We start from the raw sequence: 27,439 nt of genomic DNA on the forward strand, positions 1-27,439 counted from the left end.
TACAACCGGCTGGTGTTCGGGGTAGCATCAGCTCCGGCTATTTGGCAAAGGGCAATGGAACAAGTTCTGCAAGGGATTCCAGGGACCCAGTGTTATTTGGACGACATCCTGGTCACGGGTGAAAATGACAGTGATCACCTCGCCAACCTGGAGCAGGTGCTCACTAGATTGAAGGAATAAGGGCTCCGAGCTAATCACCACAAATGCGAGTTTTTCCAGAAGCAGATCTCGTATTGTGGCCACGTTATTGATAAAGAGGGGTTGCATAAGTCCCCTGAAAAGATTGAGGCAGTAGTCAAAGCTCCAGCACCGGAAAATGTGTCACAACTGAGGTCGTTCCTCGGGCCGGTGAACTACTACCATAAGTTCTTGCCGAATTTGTCTACCGTACTACACCCACTGAATACCCTACTGCAAACGGAGGTACCATGGAAGTGGAGTGACGAATGTAAACGAGCTTTCCAGAAGAGCAAAGCATTGATCACATCAAAAGAGGTGTTGGCTCATTTCAACCCAGCACTACCAATTCGGTTGGTGTGTGATGCATCACCCTATGGCATTGGAGTGGTGCTGTCGCACAAATTCCCGGATGGCTCGGAGAGGCCAGTAGCCTTTGCGTCTCGGTCACTAACCTCAGCCGAGCGTAACTACGCCCAGATTGACAGGGAGGCCCTCAGCCGAGTGTGGGGAGTGAAAAAGTTCAATCACTATCTGCACGGGCAGAAGTTCACCTTGCTGACTGACCACCAACCACTTGTCTCCATCTTTAATCCAAAGAAAGGCGTTCCGGTGATGACTGCGCAATGGCTACAAAGATGGTCCCTTTTTCTAGGGGCACACCAATATGAAATCGAGTATAAGGGCATGAAACAGCATGGAAACGCTGATGGGCTATCACGCCTGCCACTGCCTACTGTGGAGGAAGCACCAGCAGTGGATCCTGTCGAAATATTTCATTCGACTATAATTGAATGCTTGCCAGTAACTAACGCTGGTATAGAGAAGGAGACCCGAAATGACCCGACACTGTCTCGGGTATATGATTTGACGGTGAAGGGATGGCCAGCACATGGCGACTCACTGTTGCCAGCATTCTCATCCAGAAGAGAACAGCTGTCAGTATGCAAGGGGACCTTGATGTGTGGATCCCGAGTGGTAATTCCACCCAAGTTAAGGGAGAGAGTGCTCAATGAGCTTCACGAAGGTCATCTGGGAGGGGTGAAAATGAAAAGCCTTGCTAGGGCTTATGTGTGGTGGCCGGGAATCGATCAGCAAATCGAGGACCTGACAAAGAGCTGTTCAGGATGCCAGAAGGTCCAAAATGCACCACCACATGCCCTTCTACACCCATGGGAGTGGCCCTCATCTCCATGGCAACGGGTGCATATTGATTTTGCTGGTCCATTCATGGACTCAATGGCCTAGAAATTGAGTGCCCTTAGCACCGATTTTGCGGCGCTAGAGGGCCTAGCGCTGCAATTGGCGCCGGTTCCTAAATTGCCTGGGGCCCTTCCGCGGCGGTAGACCGGTAGCGCTGCGCCGGCACCGATGACGTCATCAGTGTGCGCAGCGTCCCGGTTGCCGTGGTAACCCGGCCCCAAGCCGAAATTCAGTTGCGGCCGCCTCGCCAGTGGCAGCCGCAACTAAGACTCCGGCAAACGAGTGCTGCCGGAGTCTGCGCCGGCGCTTTAAGGAGGCGCGGCGGCCGGCCGCTTTCCCGCCGACCGCCTGCCCGCAGCTCCCTCCCCGGACTTCTCCCCCCCCTCCCGCCGGAACAGATGCAAGCCCGGCACTTGTCCGAGGTGCCGGGTTCATTTTTGCAGAGATTTGCGCGGGCCGCGGCCGGGTGCAGGCAGCTCCTCCTTAACGGAAGGAGGAGGCCTGCACTTCCTGAGCCTGCCGCACCGCAGCGGGCGCCGCAGCGCCGGAATAGCGCCGCAATGCGGCGCGTTGCGCCAGTTTTCAGGCGCTAAAACCCTTCAGTAGCGCCGGCAGCCGTTTGGGCGCGGCGCTACTGAATTTTTGGTGCGCGCAAAGGGACTTAGCGCCGGCGCTAACCTCCGGCGCTAAAGCCCTGGCGCAGCGCAAACTCAATTTCTCGGCCAATGTTTTTAATAGCCGTGGATGCGCACTCGAAATGGCCTGAGAAAACTATTGCAGTCCTACGGACCATTTTTGCCAGGAACGGCTTGCCAGAGCAGATTTGCTCTGATAATGGACCACAGTTTGTGTCCGAAGAGTTTCGAAGATTTATGAAAAGGAATGGGGTAAGGCATTACACATCCGCCCCGTATCATCCAGCCACAAATGGATTGGCTGAGAGGTTCGTACAAACCTTTAAAAAAGCAGTAAAGGCCATGTGCGATGACGACATTCCACTGCAGCATAAGGTGGACAATTTCCTGTTAGCCTACAGAAATGCGACACATGCAGTCACCAACCAGGCCCCGGCAATGATGTTCTTTAACCGAAGGTTGAGATCTCGTCTGGATTTGCTCAGACCAAATGTACGAAGAGATGTTGAGAGTAAGCAATTCCAGCACATCAATGAGAAGCCGACAAGGAGCTTCAATGTAGGGCAACCAGTCTTGGCCCGCGACTACGGAACAGAGAAATGGCAACCAGGAACGATATGCACACGGCAGGGGCCACTAATGTACACAGTGGATGTTGGGGAGAACATTGTGAGATGCCATGCTGACCAGATCCTAGAGTCACAGGAACGAGTCAACCCCATGTCTCGGCCATACGTACCTGGTGAGGAACCCAACGTAAAGGTCGCATCTACCTCAGAAACAATAGCATTGGAAGCTGATGCATCAACTGACGACAGGGTGTTAGAATTGGCTCCGCACCAAGAGCGAGACACTCGGGAAAGGCGTTATCCAGAAAGAATCAGGAAGCCTCCCCAAAGACTGAATTTATAAATAGACTATTTTCAGTTAATGTTGCATGTTAAAAGTGTTGATTGAAATTAGTTTGATATTTAATTGTTAAATGAGTGTTATGGTACTGTTAATCTAGAAGGGGAGGAATTGTAATGTATGTACCTTTAAGGGGGAGAACTGCTTTTTACGGCTCCTGTATCCTGTAGTACCGGCAGTGACCACACCTGTATTTAAACCCTGAGTAGTGATCTGTACAGTCAGTTGCAGTTTGAACCCTCATTCAGTAAACACCTGTTGATCGTTCCCTGCAGTCTTTTGTCTGATTATTGAAGGACACAACATTAAGATACACGGATCTAACAGATCTGAAGATCCCAAGCTCGATTCACAGTTTGTATTGAATCATGTGAGGACAGCCCTGGGCTTGGTTATGATACCGTCCACTGGGGAATAACCTAACATACACTGACAGTCTAGGCTCGGGCATCAACAAAAGCAAATTGGGTGAGGTGTTGGAGTGCCGCTGGTGCTTGAGTGAGTAAGATGCCATGACAGAGTTAGTAATGACACAGTCTGAAGGGATAATTACTAGTCCTAGCCCTTTCGGGCTACCCCAGATCAGGTGTATTCCCCTTCAACGTTCACCTTCAACTTAAGTTAGAGATAGCCGAATTCCATAAGATGCTTATATGGGTCTAAAGGTTCAGGCTATCTCTCCCTAAAGGAAAGGAACGACTGAAGATGTTACTGTCCTCCAGAGAGCACTTTTGATAACTAGACTGTCCTTTTTCCTCTTAGGCAGTCCCTCGGAACCGAGGATGACTTGCTTCCACATTAAAAATGAGTTCGCAGGTGACTGATGAGTCCAATGCGGGACCTACAGTCTCTGTTACAGGTGGGACAGACGGTGGTTGAAGGGGCGGGTGGGTGGGGTGCTTGGGTTGATGTGCACTCCTTGCGTTGCCTGCGCTTGGCTTCCGCTTGCTCCCGCCGAAGAGACTCAAGGTGTTCGGCGCCTACCCAGATGCTTCTCCTCCACTTTGTGTGGTCTTGGGCCAGGGATTCCCAGATGTCAGTGGGGATGTTACACTTTTTCAAGGAGGCTTTGAGGGTGTCCTTGAAGCATTTCCTCTGCCCACCTGAGGCTCTCTTGCCGTGCCGGAGCTCCGAATAGAGCGCTTGTTTTGGGAGTCTCGTATCGGGCATGTGGACGATGTGACCTGTCCATCGGAGCTGATTGAGTGTGGTCAGAGCTTCGATGCTGGGGATGTTGGCCTGAGCAAGAACACTGACGTTGGTGCGCCTATCCTGCCAATGGATTTGCAGGATCTTGTGGAGGCAGCGTTGGTGGTACCTCTCCAGTGCTTTGAGGTGCCTGCTGTACATGGTCCATGTCTCTGAGGCATACAGCAGGGCAGGTATCACTGCTGACCTGTAGACCATGAGCTTAGTGCCGGGTTTGAGGTCCTGTTCTTCAAACACTCTCTTCCTCAGGTGACCGAAGGCTGCAGTGGCACACTGAAGGTGGTGTTGGACTTCGTCATCGACGTCTGCCCTTGTTGACAGTAAGCTCCCGAGGTATGGAAAGTGGTCCATGTTGTCCAAGGCCTTGTCGTGGATTTTGATAATCGGGGGGCAGCACTGTGTGGTGGGGGCAGGTTGGTAGAGGACCTTTGTCTTACGGATGTTTAGTGTAAGGCCCATGCTCTCGTATGCTTCGGTGAAGGTGTTTACAATGGTTTGGAGTTCGACCTCCGAGTGAGCGCAGATGCAAGCATTGTCTGCATACTGTAATTCGATGACAGAGGATGGGATGACCTTGGATCTAGACTGGAGGTGACGGAGGTTGAACAGTTTCCCGTTTGTTATGTAAATTAGCTCCACTCCAGTGGGGAGCTTACTGAGGGTGAGATGGAGCATTGCAGCAAGGAAGATTGAGAAGAGCGTTGGTGCGATGACACAGCCTTGCTTGACCCCGGTTCATATGTGAGTTGGGTCTGTGGTGGAACCGTTGGTCAGGATCACGGCTTGCATGTCATCGTGAAGCAGGCGGAGGATAGTGACAAACTTTTGAGGGCAGCCGCATTTGAGGAGGACACTCCATAATCCCTTACAGTTGACAGTGTCGAAGGCCTTTGTGAGATCAAAGAAGGCCATGTACAGTGGTTGGTGCTGCTCCCTGCATTTCTCTTGTAATTGACGTGCGGTGAAGATCATGTCCATTGTGCCCCTTAGCGGGCGGAATCCGCATTGCGATTCTGGGAGGAGCTCTTCGGCCAGTGGGAGAAGGCGATTGAGGAGGATTCTTGCGATGACTTTCCCTGTGGCAGATAGCAGGGAAACTCCTCTGTAATTACCGCAATCGGACTTGTCACCTTTCTTGAAGATGGTCACAATTACGGCGTCTCTGAGATCCCCTGGCATGCTCTCCTCCTTCCAGATAAGAGAAATGAGTTCATGAATTCGCGCCAGTAGTGCATCTCCGCCATGCTTTAGTGCCTCGGCGGGGATTCCATCTGCTCCTGAGGCCTTGTTGTTCTTCAGTTGTCAGATGGCCTTTTCAACCTCATGCCGGGCTGGGGTTGTGCTGAGATGGTGGCGGGTAGCATACTGTGGGATGGAGTTGAGGACACTCGTGTCGAAGACAGAATTTAACTGGACTGTTTAACTAGTTTAACTAGACTGTAACCTTCCAGATATTATGAGGGTCCGGAATACCCCTCAGGATTCTGCAACTCCTTACAAAAGAGTGTACAGAAATTGGGTTCGCGAGTTTATACAGAATTACTCTTTTGGGGAGAAATTTGGTGGCGCCGCAAACGGGGCGCCAAGCTCGCCTGGGCGCCGGAATTAGCGCTGCGATCGGAGCAGCTGCAACCGCCGGAAATTCAGCTTGAGCACCCCAAGAGGGACACGGGGCAAGGCTCGAGGCGCTCCGCGTCCCTCTTAGGGCGCTGAAACTGAATATCGCAGCGCAACATGCCGCAGCGCCACACGCTGTGGTACTGCAGGCCTTCCTCCCAGTCTTAAGGGGGAGGGGCCCGCACAAGCGCGATCGGAGATTGCGAGTGCCGGCAAAAGAGCCCAGCACCGAGGAGAAGTGCCGGGCTCTTGGAAAACAGCTGACACTGCCGCGAGGGGAGATCAGGAGGCTGGGGACAGAGGTGCTGGCAGGCGGCCGCCGAAAAAAACGGCCGCCCCGCACCTCCACCTTAATTTGCGCCACTGCCGCCACAGGTAGGCCCCGTTAACCAGGCGCGATTTGTGAACGACGCTACAGAGGCGGGCGCTACCGAATATCGAGATCGGGGCGGTAGCGGGGCGCTGCGCACACTGATGACGTCATCGGTGGCGGCGCAGCGCAACAGGCTAACGCTGCCATTAGCGCCCCAGCTAAATATCGCGGGAGGCGTGGCCAGTGGCACTAAAGCCACTGAGTGCCCTCTTTAGGCGCTAACTGGTGGCGCAGCCCACCGAATTTCTAGGCCTTTGAGACAATTCTAAAAATATAGGGGAAAAATTCAGTTGGTAGCGCCACCCGTTAGCGCCTTAAGAGGGCGCTAAGTGGGGCGCAAAGCAACTAGCGCCCGGGCGCGGTGATGTCTGCGCCTCTCGCGAAATTGACCGGACATTTTGCGGCGGCGCTAAACAATACCGCCCGATCTCCTGCGCACGCAGATCTTGACGTCATTCGAGAGTGCAACGCCTTTGTGATGCCCTGGACTGGAAATTCAGTGGCGCCCCCCTCCTTTCTGCCTGGTGCAACCAAGGACAGGTAGACTGGAACGCTTCCCAGTCACTGTGGGGCTGGGGGGGCGCTATTTAAAGGGAGTCTCTTCCTCGCTTTTGTGTGGTAGATATTTTTGCACCACCCGTTCTCAGAGAGAGTGAGAGATTTTGAGAGAGACAAAGAGAGAAATAGAGACTTTTGCATTGAGTCAACGCTGTCTGAGGTAGTTTTGGCTTCTCACCATAACTTTGCAGGTACGTTGCTTTTTGACCTTCATAAATTTGATTGCCTAGATACTATGGGGGCTGCAATGGATGGGAACATCGTCCTACTCCATCACATTCGGAGGGCACAGAGACGCAGAGAGAGAGTGGCAATCATGGCCAGACGGAGGCGGGCCAACAGGCCTCGGTACAGGAGACCTTACCCTCCCAGGGTATTTCGCCAACAATTCTCCTACATTAATATGTCTGAGGAGCAGTGTTTGCGAAGGCTGCGCTTCAGCAAGGAGGTGGTCACTGAGCTCTGCCACCTGCTGCAGCCAGATCTGCAGCCTCAACTAAGGAGCAGGACGTCTCTGTCAGTGGCAGTGAAGATAACAGTGGCTCTCAACTTTTATGCCACCGGCTCATTTCAATCAGCTACTGGGGACATCGCCAATATCTCCCAGTTCGCGGTGCATTGCTGCATCCGTCAGGTAACAAATGCCCTCTTTAAAAGGAGACGAGAGTACATCTCTTTCCCCATGACCCCGGACAAGCAGCAATAACACGCAACGGGCTTTGCGATGATAGCGGGCTTCCCCATGGTGCAGGGCGCCATTGACAGCACGCATGTGGCTTTGCGGGCGCCGCAAGAGAATGCCGAGGATTTCCGCAACCGAAAGGGCTTCCATTCCTTAAACGTCCAGTTGGTCTGTGACCACAGACAGCTGATACTCGCTGTCAATGCCCACTTTCCAGGCAGCAGCCACGATGCCTTCATCCTGCACCAGACTTCTGTGGCAGACCTTTTCCAGGCACCGCATCACCCAGGAGGTTGGCTTCTCGGGGACGAGGGATATCCTCTGTGCACCTAGTTGATGACACCGCTCCGTTCACCCAGCACCCCTGCTGAGCTACGATACAACGAGAGCCATCAAGCTACCAGGAACTGATGCGCTATCAATTACTCATAAAAGACTGAGAGTTAAGAGAGTAACTAAAGGCTTTTATTAACAAAAGAATGAAGGTCTGCCTCGAGTGGTCGACCGGTCCAGAAATACAAAGGGCTGGGGAGCAGTCACCTTTATACTAGGACTTGTGGGAGGAGTTAGCCGAGGCATGTCCAGGCATGTACACAGTGGAATACAAACAGTGGTTTACCACAGGAACATCATTGAGCACACAATTGGCGTGCTCAAGCAATGGTTCAGCTGTCTGGACCATTCTGGAGGAGCCCTGCAGTACTCGCCTGAGCGAGTCTCCCACTTCGTTGTTGTGTGCTGCATGCTGCATAACCTGGCAATCCTCAGGACCCAGCCAATGCCACCAGACATTGGAGCACCACCAGAGGAGGAGGAGGAAGAGGAGGAGGAAGATGAGGAGGATGATCGTCAGCAGCACCAAGGCGGGAGGGAGGCACAAAGTGGAAGGGCCGTCTGTCAAAGGCTCATAGCAAGTCGCTTCTAAGCCCCCTCTGAGGAAATGGCTTCTGCCATTCAAACAACCTGAATGAAACCATCTCGCAACCCCTAAGCTGGTCAAGGCAACAATGATTGCAAAGACTAAACATGTACATTTTGAATACAGACACTTCTTTACTTCACAATCTCTGTGTGTCTCATTTCCGCATGACAAAGTAATAGAAAGAAACACAAAAAAAAGCAATCATTCACATAACTGGCTCTCACAACCTGAAGACAATGTCCAAAACAGTTACAAAAATTTGACCACGAACCTTGGCTTTCAATAAAACAATGAAAAACATTTTGTTGCACCTCCTACTTTTTGCCGTTCGAGGGTGATCTGCTTCCCTTGCGAAATTCCCCCCTTCCCACCCTGCAGCTCCTCCGTAATGGGACCCCAGTGGCTGGAGCAAGGCTGGGGGAAGGCTGCTGAATGTCAGAAACTGAGACTGCAGATGCCCTTGAGGGACGGCCTGGAACAGCTCTGGGCCTGGAGGGCCCAGCTGCTGACTGCACCAACTCTGCATGGGCGGCAGCAGTCTGTCCTACAGATGGTGGCAACTGCAGTGGAGAAGTGCCGTGGTGGCAGCAGGAATGCTGTCATCTTGAGAGAGGACAGCAACTCCCTGCTCAACCGACACACTGGCACGCCCACGGGGCAGCACTTCAGCATCCGGAGCAATCTGATGGAGCACAGATTGCTGGCCTGCTGCGGCGCGGTGAGAGCCCCGGGGAAATGTGCCCGATCCAGCGAGGGTGGCAGCCGTCAGTGCTCACGTGGCCTCAATCTGTGTCTGCATGAGACTAGCCACTGACTGCATTGCAGCACTAAACATTTGCGTGGAAGCCGCCTGTGCTACAGCGAAGTACTCCACACTCCTTGCCAGTGATTCAATGGATTCGGGCAACCTTGCCACTGCAGCCATGAGCTCAGTGTGCCTGTGCTCCGTCTGGGCAGTCATTTCAGCGAGGACCCGCTCCTCCTCTGCGTCCAGTGCAGCAGGACTCGAAGCCATACTCTCCCTCTGGGGAGAAAGCCCCCGAGCTTCCCTACCCTCATCGCGTTGATGCAGCCTGCTGGGTCCTGGAGCTTCACCCTCATCAGACCATTCCCCCCTGCTCCCCTCCAGGGAAGGCGTGTTCCCAGTGTGGGTATGGGCTGCCTCGGTAGAGGGTGGTGCATATGGTCCGACTTCCTCTTCCTCCTCACCTTCAGCTTCACTCGCACTGGCAGCTTGAGTGCCCGTCTCCTCACCTGGTGAATCACCATCTGAAAGCAGGGAGGTACAAGATTGGCTTTAGCGTGAGGACAGGGTGGCAGCAAGGGAGGCATGAGTGCAGCGATTTAGTGATTTGGATTGAAAGTGTCAAAGGCTGCTGTTGTGAGGAACAAGTGGAAGGAGAGAGGACAAGAAGGTGATGACCTTACCATTGCTGTCCAGAAGGGGGTCGGCGTCTCTAGTGGCGACAGGACCAATCACCCAGCTTGCCACAATCCTGTGGACGCGCTCCTCAAGATCGCTGAGGGGTTGCAGCTGAGGCCGCCCTCCACTGGTCCATTGCTGCTGTCTCCTATTATGAGGCAGCTTGGCCTGCAATAAAAAGGACGGCGTCCGAGTAAATATGCAGCCATGATCTTGCCTGAAATGCCTCCCATGGTTGAATAGCCCTTACTGTATGCAGCCATGGTATTGCTTGAAATGCCTCCCATGGTTGAATAGCCCTTACTGTATGCAGCCATGGTCTTGCCTGAAATGCCTCCCATGGTTGAATAGCCCTTACTGTTTGCAAAGTGTGGAATGTGCATGTGTGTTTGATGAAAGGGCCATAGGTGTTGGATGAGTGTTGGGCATTGGGGCTTTCAAGACCCTCTGGCCATAAAGTGAGGTTGAGATGGAGGGATGAAGAGGTTTTGAAAAAAAGGCGCTCACCCTGATGACCCAAGTGAGGTTGTTGAACTTTTTCCCACATTGGAGATGGGTCCTAGGCAGCATGCTGCTTGAGGACACTCTCTGAGCCACCTCCCTCCACACTCTTCTGTACTCGCGTGGCAAAGACCTCCTGCCACTCTCTGGGTACAGAATGGATCTTCTGCAATCCACCCTGCGAACCAAAGCCTCCAAAGCCCGCTCGCAGAAGCGTTGTGCTCGCTCCCTGGCCCTCTCCATAGTGTTTGGCTGCTAGATTTAGCCACAGGTCTGCCCAGGCCGAGATTCAAGGCTCCAATGAGCAGGGTGTGGCTGCAGAGCAAGATCGACCCTCCCCTTTAAGAACTGACTGTGACAGTCTGTCTGTGTTCAATCGCTAACTGACAGGACCTGCGCTGTTCCCGCCCTCTGAGGTAGCGCCTCACTCCTCGGCCTTAGCACCTTAAGAGAGGTGTGTAGCACCTGATTTAGCGCTCCAATCACCTCCAGGGGCGATAAAAGCCAAGTTTGCTGTCGGAGGCGATAATTAGCGCCAGGTGCTAAACTTTGCGCACCGCCAGTAATGGCGCCCCATATGGGGCTATACCAAATTTTTCCCCCATATAGTTCTATTTAAGAGCCGACATTCATTTAACAGCTGTTGAATCAGTCGGAACATTAACAATTCAAAATACAGATAACTTACATTTCTTATTTCTCAGAGATCCTTATTTTCAAATCTTTACTTCGTTACATTTCTACATTTCTTACTTATTTCTAAATCCAGAACATCCACCAAAATGAATTACTTTGATTACCCGAGACTCATGTGAAGTTGAGAAACGTTTGGCCTGTTCAGCGAGTTCTGACTTTCTGTTTGAAAAGCTCTTGGCCTAGAAATTCAGTTGGCTGCGCCAGCCGTTAGCGCCTTAGGAGGAGCAGATCTCGAGTGCTAGGCGCTTAGCGCCCGGGCGCAGCGCGATCTGCGCCTCGCCCCAACTTCAGTAGACATTTAGCGCCGGCGCAAAGTCTTTGCGCGCGCTCATCTGCGCGCGCAGATCATGACGTCATTTCGTCGTGCAACGCCCTTTGTGCGCCCGGAACCGGAACTTCACTCGCGCCGCCCCATTGTGCGCCGGGCGGCCCTAACGACTGTTGAGTGGAACGGTACACAGCTGAGGCGGGCCGCGGGGAGTGCAAATTAAAGGGCACTTACCCTGCACTATAAAGGGCAGCCATTTTGCAGCATTCACTCTTGTGCAACGGATTTTTGGAGAGATACCAAGGAAGAGAGCTTACTGCTTTGGCCCAACACTAGGACAGGTATTTTTGGCTTCAGGCCAGAGCTTTGCAATTATCTTTGCCTTCATTGAGATCTCAGTGTTTGCCAGCATATTATGGGGGCTGCATTGGGTGCCAACGCTGAGTTTCAGCATTATGTCGGAAGGGCTTACAGACGCCGTGAGAGAGTGGCAGCCCTGGCTAGACGCAGAGGGGGCAACAGGCATCGCCAAGTGAGGCCTTACCCACCCAGGGTATGCCGCCAGCAGTTCTCCTATCTCAACATGTCTGCCGCGCAGTGTGTTAGGAGGCTGCGATTCAGAAGGGAGGTGGTTGCAGACATCTGCCAGCTGCTTCACAGAGATCTGCGTCCACAGCTGATGCGCAGGACGTCTCTGTCGGTGGCAGTGAAGGTGACGGTGGCTCTCAACTTCTATGCCACCGGCTCCTTCCAATCCGCTGCTGGGGACATCGCTAACATCTCCCAGTTCGCCGTGCATTGCTGCATCCGCCAGGTGACCAATGCCCTTTTCAGAAGGAGACGTCAATTCATCTCCTTCCCCATGACCCTGGACAAGCAGCAGCAGCGTGCAGTGGGATTTGCAAGAATAGCGGGCTTCCCCATGGTGCAGGGCGCCATTGACTGCACGCATGTGGTTTTGCGGGCACCTCTGGAGCATGCCGAGGATTACCGCAACCGGAAGGGCGACCATTCCCTCAACGTACAGCTGGTGTGTGACCACAGGCAGCGCATCCTAGCTGTCAATGCCCGCTTTCCAGGCAGCAGCCACGATGCCTTTATCCTGCGACAGACAACTGTGGCTGACATGTTCCAGGCACAGCCTCACCCAAGAGGATGGCTTATCGGGGACAAAGGCTATCCTTTGTGTACCTGGCTCATGACCCCGCTCCGCGCGCCCCGGACCCCTGCTGAAGAGGCATACAACGAGAGCCATCAAGCGACCAGGAACCTCATCGAACAAACAATCAGCGTCCTGAAGCAACGGTTCCGCTGTCTGGATCGCTCCAGGGGAGCCCTCCAGTATTCGCAGGAGCGAGTCTCCCAATTCGTCATCGTTTGCTGCATGCTGCACAACCTGGCTATCCGCAGGACTCAGGCACTGCCACCTCACGTTGGACCACCACCTCAGGAGGAGGAGCAGGAGGAGCACGAGGAGGAGGAGGAGGAGGAGTACCAGCCCAGGAGGGAGGCAGAAGGTCCAAGGGCCGCCCGTCGGCGGCTTATTGAACGTCACTTCTAGGCCCCCTGTGCCAATGAAAGAACATGATTGCAGCCGCTCCGCAAGCCCTCAGCCGGTTAAGGCAACAAACACTTCAAAGATCAAACATGGACAATGTGAATAAATAAAATGGTTTATTGTACAAACTCAGGGCCCTTCCCACATGAAAACCAAAAACACACAAAACCCCCAAAAAACACTCACACACATGACTCACTCCCACAACCTGGGGAGGATTAACAAAAGATGCAAACAAAAATGGCCTTCATCCTCGGCCTTCGCAAAACACCTATTCCAAAAAACAAAACATTTGGACACACCCTCTACTTTGTGGCCCGCGAGGGCGATGCCTTCTGCAAACTTTGGCGGCCCCCGCACGCCCTGCTGCTCCTCCTCAAAGTGAGGCCAGTGGCTGCTGCAAGGCTGGGGGAAGGCTCCTGAGGGGCACATGTCGTGACGGCAGATGCCCTTGGGGGTCGGCCTAGACGAGGTCTGGCCCTCGAGGGGCCGGCTGGTGAATGCTGCAGCTGTGGCTGGGCAGCATCAGTCGCTGCAGCAGCTCGTGGCAGCTCCACTGGGGGAGTGGCAGTGGCGGCTGGAGGAATGGGGGCAAGCTTGCAGATGGCAGGCGCTCGCTGGTCGCCTGAGACACTGGCACTCGCCCGGGCCAGCACTGCAGCATGCGCAGCAATCTGCCGAGGGACAGACCGCTGTGCTGCTGCAGCGCGGCGGGTGCCCTGGCGATGCCTGGCTGACACAGCGAGTGTGGCAGCAGTGAGTGCCCGTGTTGCCCTGTTCTGTGACCGCATCAGAGCAGCCAGTGACTGCACGGCACCACTGATCACCTGGCCAGTCGCTGCCTGAGCTGCCCCGAATTCCGCCCGACTCGCTGCCTGATCTGCCCCGAATTCCGCCAAACTGGTGGCCTGTGAGGCCCCGAATTCAGTCACACTCCGAGACAGGGACTCGATGGCCTCAGGCATCCGTGCCACTACCCCCATGAGCTCCGTGTGCCGGCGCTCCGAGTCCGCGGATATGTCCTCGAGGCGGCGCATCTCCTCGGCGTTGACCGTCTCCGGACTGGAGGCCGGACTCTCCCTCTGGGGAGAAGGCCGCCGAGCTGGCCGACCCTTCCTGCATTGCTGGACGCCGCTGGGCCCAGCAATTGGACTCCCCTCCGACCCTTCCCCCCTCTGGGGAGAAGGCCGCTGAGCTTCCACCCCCCTCCCGCGTTTCTGCAGGCCGCTGGTCCCAGGTGCTACACTCCCCTCCGACACTTCCCCCACGCTCCCCTCCAGGGAAGACGTCTCCCCTACATTGGCATGGCTTGCCACGGCTGAGGGTTCCCCTGATGGGCCGCCTTCCTCTTGCTCCTCCTCCTCCTCCTCTTCTGAGGGGCTGTCACTGGCAACTTCAGGGACCTCCTCCTCACCATCTGAAAGCAGGAAGGCACAAGAGTAGCTTTAGAGTGAGGAGAGGGCGTCAGCGAGGGATGCATGAGTGGTGGCATTCAGCGCATTGGTCGGGCAGTGGCAAAGGATGTAGATCTGATGCGCAAGTGGGACGAGAGAGGTCCAAAAGGTGATGTCCTTACCATTGGTGCCCAGAACAGGGTCAGCATCTCCAGATGCAACGGGGCCAATCACCCGGGCACCCATGATGCGCTCCACGCGTTGTTGCAGCTCGGTGAGCGGCTGGATCTGGAGTCTGCCTCCCCCGGTCTCAGTCCGGCTCCTCTTATTATTGGCCAGCTTGGCCTGCAAGAGAAAGGACGGCCTCTAAGTACAGTGTGTAGCCCTGATCTTGTGTGCACTGCCTCCCATGGTGGAATAGCCTGGCCAGTGTGTAGCCCTGATCTTGTGTGCACTGCCTCCCATGGTGGAATAGCCTGGCCAGTGTGTTAAGTGCACAATGTGCAATTGATGTTCATGACTGTCCCATAGCTGCTGCATAAGGGCTGGCCATTAGGGCTTTCAGGTCCCTTTGCCCATAATGTGAGGTGCACATGCAAGGATGAGGAGGACACTGGAAAGGGTACTCACCCTGACAATCCTGGCGAGGTCATTTAGCTTTTTGCGGCATTGTACAGCGCTCCTGGGGACCTCACTGTTGGATGTCACCCTGGTGGCGACATGCCTCCAGGCTTTCCGGTAGACGCGGGCCGCCAGCTTCTTCCCATTGTCCTGAAACAAAATATGGCGTCTCTTCTCCACAGCGCCAACCAGCACCCTCAGATCATGCTCTGAGAAGCGCTGCGCTCATTCACGGGCCTTCTCCATCCTTTCAGGCGCTATTTGGGTCCAGCAGCAGTGTTCAGGCCTAGCTGGAGGGCTGCAGTGTCCAGGGCGTGGCAGCAGACCAACTCGACCCTTCCCCCTTAAGAGCTGGCCGGCGCCAGGGTGTCTGCTGTCAATCAAGAAATGGCCGCACCTGCGCTGCGCCCGGCCTCGGCGGTATCGCTCAGCACCGCCGGCTTAGCGCCTAAAGAGAGCCGTGCATCGCCAGTTTTAGCGCTCGAGCAAACTCTTAGGGCGAAGCTAATGAATATCGGCGAAGTGGCCTCGAATTTGCGCCGGGCGCAAACTTTAGCGGCCGCCCGACTTTACCGCCCCAAAAGTGGCTATAATGAATTTCTAGGCCCTTATGTTTACACCCTTTTGGCAGTGGTTTCTTCTTTGAAGTTCTCTGCTGATGTCAGCTAATTGTCTTTATTGAGACCTCTGTTGAATGCTTTCTATCTTACTGTCAATTCAACTATTGCATGCATAATTATGTCTCTACCTTTAGGTGTTTCAAAAACCATCATAAAATCAATATGACAGCTATGGTTTCTGTTTGATGCCATTCTTATCGAAGATTCTTCATTCAATTCTTAATATTGGCTTAACTGGTTTTTAGCAGACATTGAGACTCTCCTTACTGTTCCAAGTTCAATACAAATGCAATGTAATTGCTTGGTGTATCTATTGAAGTCATATCTTCAAAGTGTTCTTGTTGGTATCATATTTACTATGTATATATTAAAGACACTTTGACCAGAGTGTTTCATGCATTTCTAGCTATCTCAATTGGTTGCATATTTAATCATGTTTCCTGTCTTCCAAGTTTAACATAAAAAGTATTTGACCAGCAGGTGTTTCTTTTACTTGATGTCATCTTTTCAAAGGCACATGGTTCTTTTAATGTTTGTGTTTCTGTTTTATGTGTTAGCTCTTAACACTTTAAACTGGACATTTTCATTGTGTTCCCTCCAAACTCTAGACCTTTCAGAAGCGCCAAACTGCCATTTCAATAGGGTAATTGTTTTAGTATATTTAACTAATTCCCATTTCAGAGCTTGTTTGGTCTTTACAACTTTGTTAAACAACTGATCTTTATCTCAGAAGCCTGTATTTCTGTTTACAGCCTGTGTCTCCGAGGCTTTAGATTTTTAAACCCAGTATATCATGTATTAATATCAGTATTCTGTTCATATTATGGTGTATCTTTCTGAAATATGGTGCATTCCCTCACAACAGCAGGAGTTTTAGATCTGGAAATAACAGTGGCTGTGGATCTGGAAGTGTTCAGGGGATGAGAGGAGTGGCCAGCTTCTTTCTCCAAGGCACTCCCTATGATATTAAAGAGAGAAGAGCTTGTTTAGTTGCACACCGTCGTGGCATTTGCCCTGGAAGAAATAGTGTTGGGTTTTTAGGGCATTGCAATACTTTGAGAAAGCATATGAAGCTAACACTGTGTATAATGAAATAAAAACCGAAAATGCTGGAGATACTCAGCAGGTGAGGCAGCATCTGTGACAAGAGAAACAGAGTTAATGTTTCAGGTCTCAGAAAAAGCTGGAGATCGAACAGGTTTTTAAGCAAGTGCAGGGGCAGGGAAAGGGGGGGAGGGGGGAGGATAGAACAAAAGGGAAGATCTATGATAGGATGGAAGGCGGGAGAGATTAAGAGATGGTGCAAGGCAAAAGGAGATGGTAATGGCACAAGTTAAGAATCAAAAGATGGCTCTGGGTGAAACGTAAGTGGCATTGGAAAAATGAAAAACAGCTGCCATGTGGGAGAAACAAAAAAAGGAAGGAAGGAAGGAAGGCACCTTCCCGTGCAAGCACAGGAGATGCAACACATGCCCTTATACCTCCCCCCTTCCCACTGTCCAGGGCGCCAAACACCCCATCCAGGTGAAACAGCGATTTACTTGTACTTCTTGCAATTTAGATGATTCTTGCAATGCAGACGATGCTTGCGTCTGCGCTCACTCGGAGGCCGATCTCCAAACCATCGTATACACCTTCACCAAAGCATACGAGAACATGGGCCTTACACTAAACATCCATAAGACAAAGGTCCTCTACCAACCTGCCCCCGCCACACAGTGCTGCCCCCCGATTGTCAAAATCCACGACAAGGCCTTGGACAACGTGGACCACTTTCCATACCTCAGGAGCCTACTGTCAACAAGGGCAGATGTCGACGACGAAGTCCAACACCGCCTTCAGTGTGCCAGTGCAGTCTTCGGTCGCCTGAGGAAGAGAGTGTTTGAAGACCAGGACCTCAAACCCGGCACTAAGCTCATGGTCTACAGGGCAGTAGTGATACCTGCCCTGCTGTATGCTTCAGAGACACGGGCCATGTACAGCAGGCACCTCAAAGCACTGGAGAGGTACCACCAACGCTGCCTCCGCAAGATCCTGCAAATCCATTGGCAGGATAGGCGCACCAACGTCAGTGTTCTTGCTCAGGCCAACATCCCCAGCATCGAAGCTCTGACCATGCTCAATCAGCTCCGATGGACGAGTCACATTGTCCGCATGCCCGATACGAGACTCCCAAAACAAGCGCTCTATTCGAAGCTCCGGCACGGCAAGAGAGCCCCAGGTGGGCAGAGAAAACACTTCAAGGACACCCTCAAAGCCTCCTTGAACAAGTGCAACATCCCCACCGACATCTGGGAATCCCTGGCCCAAGACCGCACAAAGTGGAGGAGAAGCATCCGGGAAGGTGCCGAACACCTCGAGTCTCTTCGCCAGGAGCAATCGGAAGCCAAGCGCAAGCAGCGCAAGGAGCGCACGTCAACCCAAGCACCCCACCCACCCGCCCCTTCAACCACCGTCTGCCCCACCTGTGACAGAGATTGTAGGCCCCGCATTGGACTAATCAGTCACCTGCGAGCTCATTTTTAATGTGGAAGCAAGTCATCCTCAGTTCCGAGGGACTGCCTAAGAAGAAGAGAAGTATTCGCTGCTCACGATGTGGTCTCCTCTACATTGGGAAGACCAAACGCAGATTGGGTGACCACTTTGTGGAACACCTCCGTTCAGTCCATAAGGGGGACCCCTAGCTTCCGGTCGCCTGTCACTTTAATTCTCCGCTCCACTTCCACTCAGACCTCACCATCCTCGGCCTCTTACATTGTTCCACTGAAGTTCAGTGTAAGCTCGAGGAACAGCACCTCATCTTTTGATTAGGCACTTTACAGCCTTCTGGGCTCAACATAAAGTTCAACAATTTCAGATCATAACCTCGGCCCCTATCATATATATTTCTTTTCCTCACTTTTTTTTTGTTCGTGTTTTCTGTTCTTCTCTCCCACATGGCAGCTGTCTTTCATTCTGCCAGCGCAATTTACACTTCATCCAGAGCCATCCTTTGTTTCTTAACCTGCCCCATTATCATCTCCTTTTGCCTTGAATATCTCTTAATGTCTCTTAACCTCTCCTGCCTTCTATCCTTTCACAGACCTTCCCTTTTGTTCTTTCATCCCCTCCCCGCTTTCCCAGCCCCTACACTTGCTTAAAAATCTGTTCCATTTCCTGCTTTTTTCCAGTTCTGATGAAAGGTCATCGACCTGAAATGTTAACTCTGTTTCTCTCTTCACAGATGCTGCCTGACCTGCTGAGTATCTCCAGCATTTTCTGTTTTTATTTTAGTGCCTTGACTTAGTTTGGCCACTCTTCCTGTACTGTGTGACAGTTCTTTTTGTTGCTTCAGCAGCCATCCTCCACACAGCCTGAACCATGTTCTTATGGGGCTTGCTACCCTTAGTGCCCAATAGCCTACATATGGAACCCCCGAGGAAATTAGAGAGTCCTATGTTTACATGCAGCTTTTCACATAATGGCCCAGTAATTCCTGTCACAACACGTGAGTATGGACGGGGTACTCACGCGTGTGCCCGGAGGAATTGCCGGTTTTCAGCATGCACAGCGCATGCGCTGAAAACCGGCATTTCCTGTCCTCTGACCCAAGGGGTTAAGAGGCAGAATGCTTGCAACTTGTGATGCAGCGCGTGCGCGCTGAAATTCCTTTTTTTTCAGAGTTGCCCGAGTGTAAAGGCCTCCGGTTTTTATGCGTGGAAAAAACAGACGTAAGTATTTAGTTTTGCAGGTAAGTGGTCTTTTAGTACAATTTAGAATTTTTTTTTCCATAGGTTTATTATTTTTAAAGAATTTACAGTAAGGTAAGTTTAGTTTTAGACCCTATATTTTAAACATTTATTTTTTCAAAAATTTGATTAATTGCTTAAAATATTTTTTAAACTTATTTATAGTTAATATAATCAGTGGGATGTTTTTTAAAATTTTATTTAAAGTTTAAGTAGTGTTTTGGCAGCCCATACTTTTCATGAGTTTGACAGTTCTTACTCTCAAACTCATGAATGAAGTTTCCCCTCCCCTGATTGGCTGCACAGTGCTCACCTGATCCCAGCCGGCACATCGCACTAACTACGCCGCTGGATCAGGTAAGCACAGCGCGCCGACACCTGAACCGGGCCAGTGACAGGAAATGCAAGCAGGCCCGGGCTTCAGATGTCGGCGCGCAGGGTGAGTGCACATCGGGGGCTTGCACGCGCGGCAAGCTCCCGATCCTAATTTCAGGGCCAATAAATGCCCTAGGCACTTTACACTGAGACAGGTGGACACCCAGTTGAGAGTCGGAGAACAATTAGAGGAGGTGACAGAAGACCTGATCCAGGAGGTATCTTTGCCACAGCAGTTTCCTGTATGACACAGAATGGCCTGAGCAATTCTTCTCCCTCTATTGCTTAGCCACTGATTTCTTTTGCCAGTTTTTTCCCCTTCTCTCCTGAAGGTGCTGACTCTTTTGGAGATGGTGTGGGGTAGATTTTCCTCTTTTGCGCTTGGGCACAAGGCATTGCCTGGATGCACCAAATACAGGAAAGAGGGCTGGGAGGATCTCATGCCTATAACAGAGCATGCCTGGTTTTCCATCCATTAATCTAAATCGACTGCAAATCAGGCAGATTACACAGTGAAAACAGCATACTATAGACAGATATATGTGTTCCCACAACCAACGAATCAGGTCAAAGCTCTGCAGCCCTGCAAGTGACCTAAAAATGCATCCCAGAACTGCTGGCATGACATGGGGTGAGGCGATGGGGAGGCTGTAGATGCACCCACATTCGCTTGATTAGAATTATCTGTGGCTGGAGTATCAATGGGGAAGAAATCTAGCTGGCTTCTGCCCAAATTCTGACCCCTCTACCAATTCTGCACACAAATTGCACCCTAGAAGAAGCGAAATTTCCAAGCTATATTTTTTTAATTAACCATTCCAAGAAGGTTGTACTCAAAGAGTGGTTAGAATGTGGCATAGTGGTAATGTTACTAGACTAGATAATCCTAGAGACCTAAACTCATGATTCCGAGAGACGTGAGTTCAAATCCCACCACGGCAGTTGGAATTTAAATTCAGTTAATTAACTAAATCTGGAATAAAAAGCTAGTATCAGTAAAAACCCATCTGGTTCACTAATGTCCCTTTAGGGAAAGAAATCTGCTGTCCTTACCTGGTCTGGCCTATATGTGACTCCAGACCCAGAACAATGTGGTTGACTCTTAATTGCTCTCTGAAATGTTGTAACAATAATACAAGAAACCATAATAAGAATAAAACCTGACGGACCACTTGGCAATGACCTTGGCAGTGGCTATGGGCGTGACAATGACACAACCAGCCCAGTCGACCCTGCAAAGTCCTCCTCACCAACATCTGGGGACTGATACCTGGGATGGCAGGGATGACGTATGAAGAGAGATTGGGTCGATTGGGCTTATACTCCCTGGAGTTTAGAAGAATGAGAGGGGATCTCATTGAAACTTATAAAATTCTAGCAGGATTAGACAGACTAGGTGCAGGAAGGATGTTCCCGATGGTGGGGGAGTCCAGAACCAGGGGTCACAGTCTAAGGATAAGGGGTAAGCCACTTAGGACAGAGGTGAGGAGGAATTTCTTCACCCAGAGAGTGGTGAACCTGTGGAATTCTCTACCAGTGAAGGCAGTTGAGGCCAATTCATTAAATATATTCAAGAAGGAGTTAGATAAATTTCTTAAGGCTAAAGGGATCAAGGGATATGGGGAGAAGGCAGGGACAGGGTACTGAATTTGGATTATCAGCCATGATCTCATTGAATGGCGGAGCAGGCTCGAGGGGCCGAATGGCCTACTCCTGCTCCTATCTTCTATGTTTGTACCTGACATAGTCATACTCACAGAATCATACCTTTCAGCCGATGTCTCAAACTCCTCCATCACCATCCCTGTTGTCCTATCCCACCGGCAGGACAGACCCACCAGGGGTCGACACAGTGGTACACAGTTGGGAAGGAGTGAGTCTGGAAGTCTCATAGCTTCAGGTCATACCACCTACCGCCCTTCCTCCGCTGATGAATCAGTACCTCATGTTGAACACCAATTGGAAGAAGCATCAGAATGTACTCTGGGTGGGGGACCATCACCAAGAGTGGCTCGGCAGCACCACTACTGGCCGAGTCCTCAAGGACATCGCTGCCAGTCTGGGCCTGAGACAGGTGGTAAGAGAATCAACATGAGGGAAAAACCTACTTGATCTCATCCTCATCAATCTAAATGTCGCAGATGCATCTGTCCATGACAGCATTGGTCGCAGTGACCACCGCACAGTCATTGAGGAGACGAAGTCCTGTCGTCACACTGAGGACAACCGCCATCATGTTGTTTGGCACTACCACCGTGCTAAATGGGATAGATTCAGAACAGATCTAGCAGCTCAAAACTGGGCATCCATGAGGCTCTGTGGGCCATCAGCAGCAGCAGCAGAATTGTATTCCACCACAATCTGTAAATACATGGCCCGGCATATCCCTGACTCTACCATTACCACCAAGCCTGGTTCAATAAGGATTGTAGAAGTGCATGCCAGGCGTACCTAAAAATGAGGTGCCAACCTGGGGAAGCTGCAACACAAGACTACATGCATGTTAAAAAGTGAAAGCAGCATGCTATAGACAGAGGGAAGCCATCCCACAATCAACGGATCAGATCAAAGCTCTGCAGTCCTGCCACATCCAGTCCTGAATGGTGGTGGACCATTAAACAACTAACGGGAGTCTGGAGGCTCCATGAATATCCCCATCCTCAATGATGGTGGAGCCCAGCACGTGAGTGCAAAAGACAAGGCTGAACGTTTGCAACCATCTTCAGCCAGAAGTGCTGAGTGGATGATCCATACAGGTCTCCTCCTGAGGTCCCCACCACCACAGATGCCAGTCTTCAGCCAATTCGATTCACTCCACGTGATATTAAGAAACGACTGAGCGCGTTGGATACAGCAAAGTCTATGGCCCCCGACAACATCCCGGCTATTGTGCTGATGACTTGTGCTCCAGAACTAGCCACGCCTCTAGCCAAGCTGTTCCAGTACAGCTACAACACTGGCATCTATCTGACAATGTGGAAAACTGCCCGGGTGTGTCCTGTCCACAAAAAGCAGGACAAATCCAACCAGCCAATTACCGGCCCATCAGTCTACTCTCAATCATCAGCAAAGTGATGGAAGGTGTCGTCAACAGTGCTATCAAGTGGCACCTGTTCACTGATGCCCAGTTTTGGGTTCCGCCAGGACCACTAGGCTCCAGACCTCATTACAGCCTTAGTCCAAACATGGACAAAGGAGATGAATTCCAGAGGTGAGGTGAGAGTGACTGCCTTTGACATCAAGGCAGCATTTGACTGAGTGTGGCATCAAGGAGCCCTAGTAAAGCTGAAGTCAAAGGGAATCGGGGAGAAAATTCTCCATTGGCTGGAGCCATACCTAGCACAAAACAAGGTCAGAAATGGGATGTTCGCTGATGACTGCACAGTGTTCTGTGCCATTCCCAACTCCTCAGATAATGAAGCAGTCTATGCCCGCATGCAACAAAACCTGGATGACATTCAAGCTTGGGCTGATAAGTGGCAGGTAACATTCGCGCCACAGAAGTGCTAGGCAATGACTGTCTCCAACAAGCGAAAGTCTAACCACTGCCGCATGACATTCAATGGCATTACCATCGCCGATTCCTCCACCATCAACATCCTGGGGGTCACCATTGACCAGAAACTTAACTGGACCAGCCACATAAATACTGTGGCAACAAGAGCATGTCAGAGGCTAGGTATTCTGCGGCGAGTGCTTCACCTCCTGACTCCCCAAGCCTTTCCACCATCTACAAAACACAAGTAAGGAGTGTGATGGAATACTCTCCATTTGCCTGGATGAGTGCAGCTCCAACAAGGCTTCTTCAGCAGCACCTCCCAAACCCGCGACCTCTACCACCTAGAAGGACAAGGGCAACAGGCATATGGGAACACCACCACCTCCAATTTCCCCTCCAAGTCACACACCATCCTGACTTGAAGTGTATCGCTGATCCTTCATCGTCACTGGGTCAAAATCCTAGAACATCCTCCCTAACAGCACTGTGGGAGTACCCTTACCACACGGACTGCAGCGGTTCAAGAAGGCGGCTCACCACCACCTTCTCAAAGGCAATTAGGGATGGGCCTTGCCAGCGATGCCCACATCCCATGAATGAAAAATAAAGCTTGCTACCACAAGGAGGCATATATCATAGGTGCCTTTAACGGGTAGCTTGATAAGTACATGAGGGAGAAAGGAATAGAAGGTTATGTTGATAGGATGAGATGAAGTAAGGTGGGAGGAGGAGGTGAACCATAAACACCGGCCTAGACATGTTGGGCCGAATGGCCTGTTTGTGCTGTAAGTACTATGTAATATATAATACTTTGTGGCAATGGTAATCATTTCCACTGCCTGCTGTGGATATGGCATTTAGCAGAGCAGAAGAATGCTATTTTGTTTCTGGAGAGTCCGACATCTGAAAGTCGAGCTTTTCTATCTTTATTAATATGGAGATTAAGTTTCCAAAGAAGCCCTTTCTGTCAGCACCAGCTGAACATGTTTGATCTGGTAATGTCACAGCCATGATTCGTGGAAAAAAAATACACCAATCAACAAGAAGGGTTCATATACAATAGGCAGCATACCTGCATGAGTGCTGAGTTTGCTTTGAGCAATGTGAGCTGGCCGACGCATACCTCTCTACACACCCTAGCAGATGAAAGGATCGTTAGACAATTAAACATATGGGCAAACATTTAAACCTCTCCTGACAGTAAGCTACAGTGCCTTTTTTTTTGTAACCTTAAAAAAACACAAGGATAGAGCTGTACCAGCATGTTCAACTGCACTGGGAACAATGCCAGTTCTTTTCCTTCAGTGACTGCAGGGTACTGAGATTCACTCAGCATAAGCTGAGATCCTCAGCCTGATATACTACACTGTCCATAAGCTTGAGACAAATGCCTTAGTAGCCTGAGGAGCTAATTCACTGCAAGAGTGTAGATTTTGGACAGGAACTCGTTTAAAAAAAAAATCATTTTTTTATGATTGAGAAGAAAAGCAGATGAAAAGAAAAAAAAAATGTGGATTGAGTTGACAAACCACCTGAGAGCATTTGGGATAAGGACTACATCAAAGACCCGTAACGCACAAAGACCAATGACTGACATCGGCCATTATTGTGTGATTAAGAAATGAATCACCTTTCTGTAATCAGGCGTTGCCATCTGAAACCGTATGAACATACATAAAAGGCAAAGAAAAGTGCTCACTTTATCTATTAGACAACACAATCTCACGCACAATACTCCTCAATAACTAGCAATGCAAATTTCATAGGATAGGTAACAAAACAAGAAAGAACTAAAAACTGTGGTCAATTTCAGGAAAAAACACTGGAAAAATCCTTCCTAACTCATTCAGACGATCAAGCAAGCTCCACAGGACCATTATTACCCATGATGCCTCAGTAGGCATAGCCCCTTGTCCTGTCTTATGTCTGAATGCCTTGAGGAACGTAGGATTGCACATGACCAGTAAAGACCATGGCCGGGACTTTCTGCTTCTGTGCTTGCCAGCCTGCAATTTTCAGTTGGACAACAACCTTGAAATATCACTTTCATTACACATGTGTGGATGAAGCCAAGAGCTTCTTTACAAAAAGTAGCAGCTCCCAGTTTGGGGGTCGAACTCTTCCGGTCACTATGCGCCAGTGATGTCCTAAAAGTAGAAAAAAAGCATTACTCCAGTCACTATTTTAAAGAAAAATCACAAAACCATTCTTTTAGATTTTGTTAGAGATAGCAAACATAATTCTTTCCACAATGTTTACGCGGTAGCGACCAAATAAAATTCTCGCCTTCCTCATTTCAAATCGGGAACGGTACCATAGTGGTTATGTTACTGGACTAGTAATCCCGAGGACCGGACTAATGATCCAGAGATGTGTAGTTCAAATCCCACCATGGCAATTGGGGATTTTAAATTCAGTTAATTAAATAAATCTGGAACACAAATCTAATATCAGTAATGGCGAACCATGAAACTATTGGATTGTTGTAAAAACCCATTCTGGTTCACTAATATGTGACTCCATAACCACAGCAATGTGGTTGGCTCTTAACTGCCCTCTGAAATGGCCTAGCAAACCACTCAGTTGTAGAGAAGACAAGGCTGAAGTGTTTGCAACCATCTTCAGCTGGAAGTGCTGAGTGGATGATCCATATTGGCCTCCTCCTGAGGTCCCCACCATCACAGAAGCCAGTCTTCAGCCAATTCGATTCACTCCACGTGATGTCAAGGAACAGCTGAGCGCACTGGATGCAGCAAAGGCTGTGGGCCGCTGACAACATCCCAGCTATCGTGCTGAAGACTTGTGCTCCAGAACTAGCCGCGCCTCTAGCCAAGCTGTTCCAGTATAGCTACAACACTGACATCTATCCGACAATGTGGAAAACTGCCCAGGTATGTCCTGTCCACAAAAAGCAGGACAAATCCAATCTGGCCAATTACTGCCAAATCAGTCTACTGTGTTGGAGACCACATAGGGACTATAACCAATGCTGCTATATGTACCTAAACACAATTCACTATGTATAGCAATGTTGTGATATGTACAGGTTGGGTTATCGGTGCAGGGTCCCTTTAAGAGCGTCGGCAGCGTGATGATGTCATGACGTCGGTTGCGTGATGACGTCATAGCCCCTGCACGGGGCTGAGCCCTTCAGACCTCGTGGAGAGAGATTAAAGTAAGACACGTTTTGTTTTGGCTTAAACAAAAGTCTCTGCCTGTTGTTTTACTACCGATCCCAGCATTGGTGACCCCGCTGCTCTTTTGGACGATTCCAAAGACCTCATCTGAAATGGTGACGAACGCCGTTTCCATCAAATTACCCGAGTTTTGGGAACAACAGGCTGTCGTTTGGTTCACCCAGGCCGAGGCTCAATTTGCACTCCGGGACATCACCGCGGACGACACAAGGTACTATTACGTCGTCTCCGCTGTCGGCAGCTCCACCGCGGCCAGAGTCGTGAACCTGTTCGAAAACCCCCCGGAGCTCAACAAATATGATACACTGAAGGCGTACCTCTTACAAACTTTCGGACTCACCGAAGCCGAACGCGCACGCTGGCTTCTCTCTCTACCCGGGCTTGGCGACTCCAAGCCCTCGGAGCTGATGGACCACCTGGGCACACACACGCCGTGCTACCTCTTCAAGGAACTGTTCATTCAACAGCTGCCAGGTCAGGTACGGTCGGCTTTAGCCAACTCTTCCACTACTGATTTCCGCGACCTGGCCAAGGAGGCCGACAAATTTTTCTCCGCCGGGCAACAGTGCTGCTCGGCCACGCGGAGCCCTGCCCCCACTGTTATAGCCCAACAGCGGCAACCCTCAAGCCTCTGCTTCTACCATACGCAGTTCGGCCCCAAAGCCAGGCAGTGTCGGCCCCTGTGCAGTTTTCCCACTATGGCTGTCGGCCGTTCAGGCAGTTTGTTGTTTATTACAGACACCGACTCCGGGCGTCGTTTCCTTTGCGACACGGGCGCCCAGGTGAGCGTCCTGCCCGCGTCAGCCATAGACATTCAAGGGGGGAACCACGGCCCCATCCTCGAAGCGGTCAATGGCAGTTCCATCCGCACCTTCGGGAAATGGAACGTGGCGCTTTGTTTTGGTGGGCAGCGGTTTACCTGGGACTTTGTCACAGCAAAAGTGTCCACCCCCCTTCTCGGCGCTGACTTCCTCTGCACCAATGGCCTTTTGGTGGACGTCAAGAACCGACGTCTCATCAACGCGGAAACCTTCAGCTCGCTCCCATGTTCCCTCAGCGGGTCCAGCACGACGCAGTTGTCCAGCGCACTCTCGGCCTCCGATGAGTTTCCCCGCCTCCTCGCCCAGTTCCCGGACCTCACGAAGCCCACGTTCTCATCCGCCGCCACCAAACACGGGGTAGAACACCACATCTCGACCACCGGTCCGCCCGTCTACGCCCGCGCTCGGCGCCTCGACCCGGGGAAGCTCGCCATCGCCAAAGCCGAGTTCGGC

Source organism: Somniosus microcephalus, chromosome 8 (genome assembly GCF_052327205.1).
Source record: "Somniosus microcephalus isolate GS21.2 chromosome 8, FLI_Smic_1.0, whole genome shotgun sequence".
NCBI lineage: Eukaryota > Metazoa > Chordata > Chondrichthyes > Squaliformes > Somniosidae > Somniosus > Somniosus microcephalus.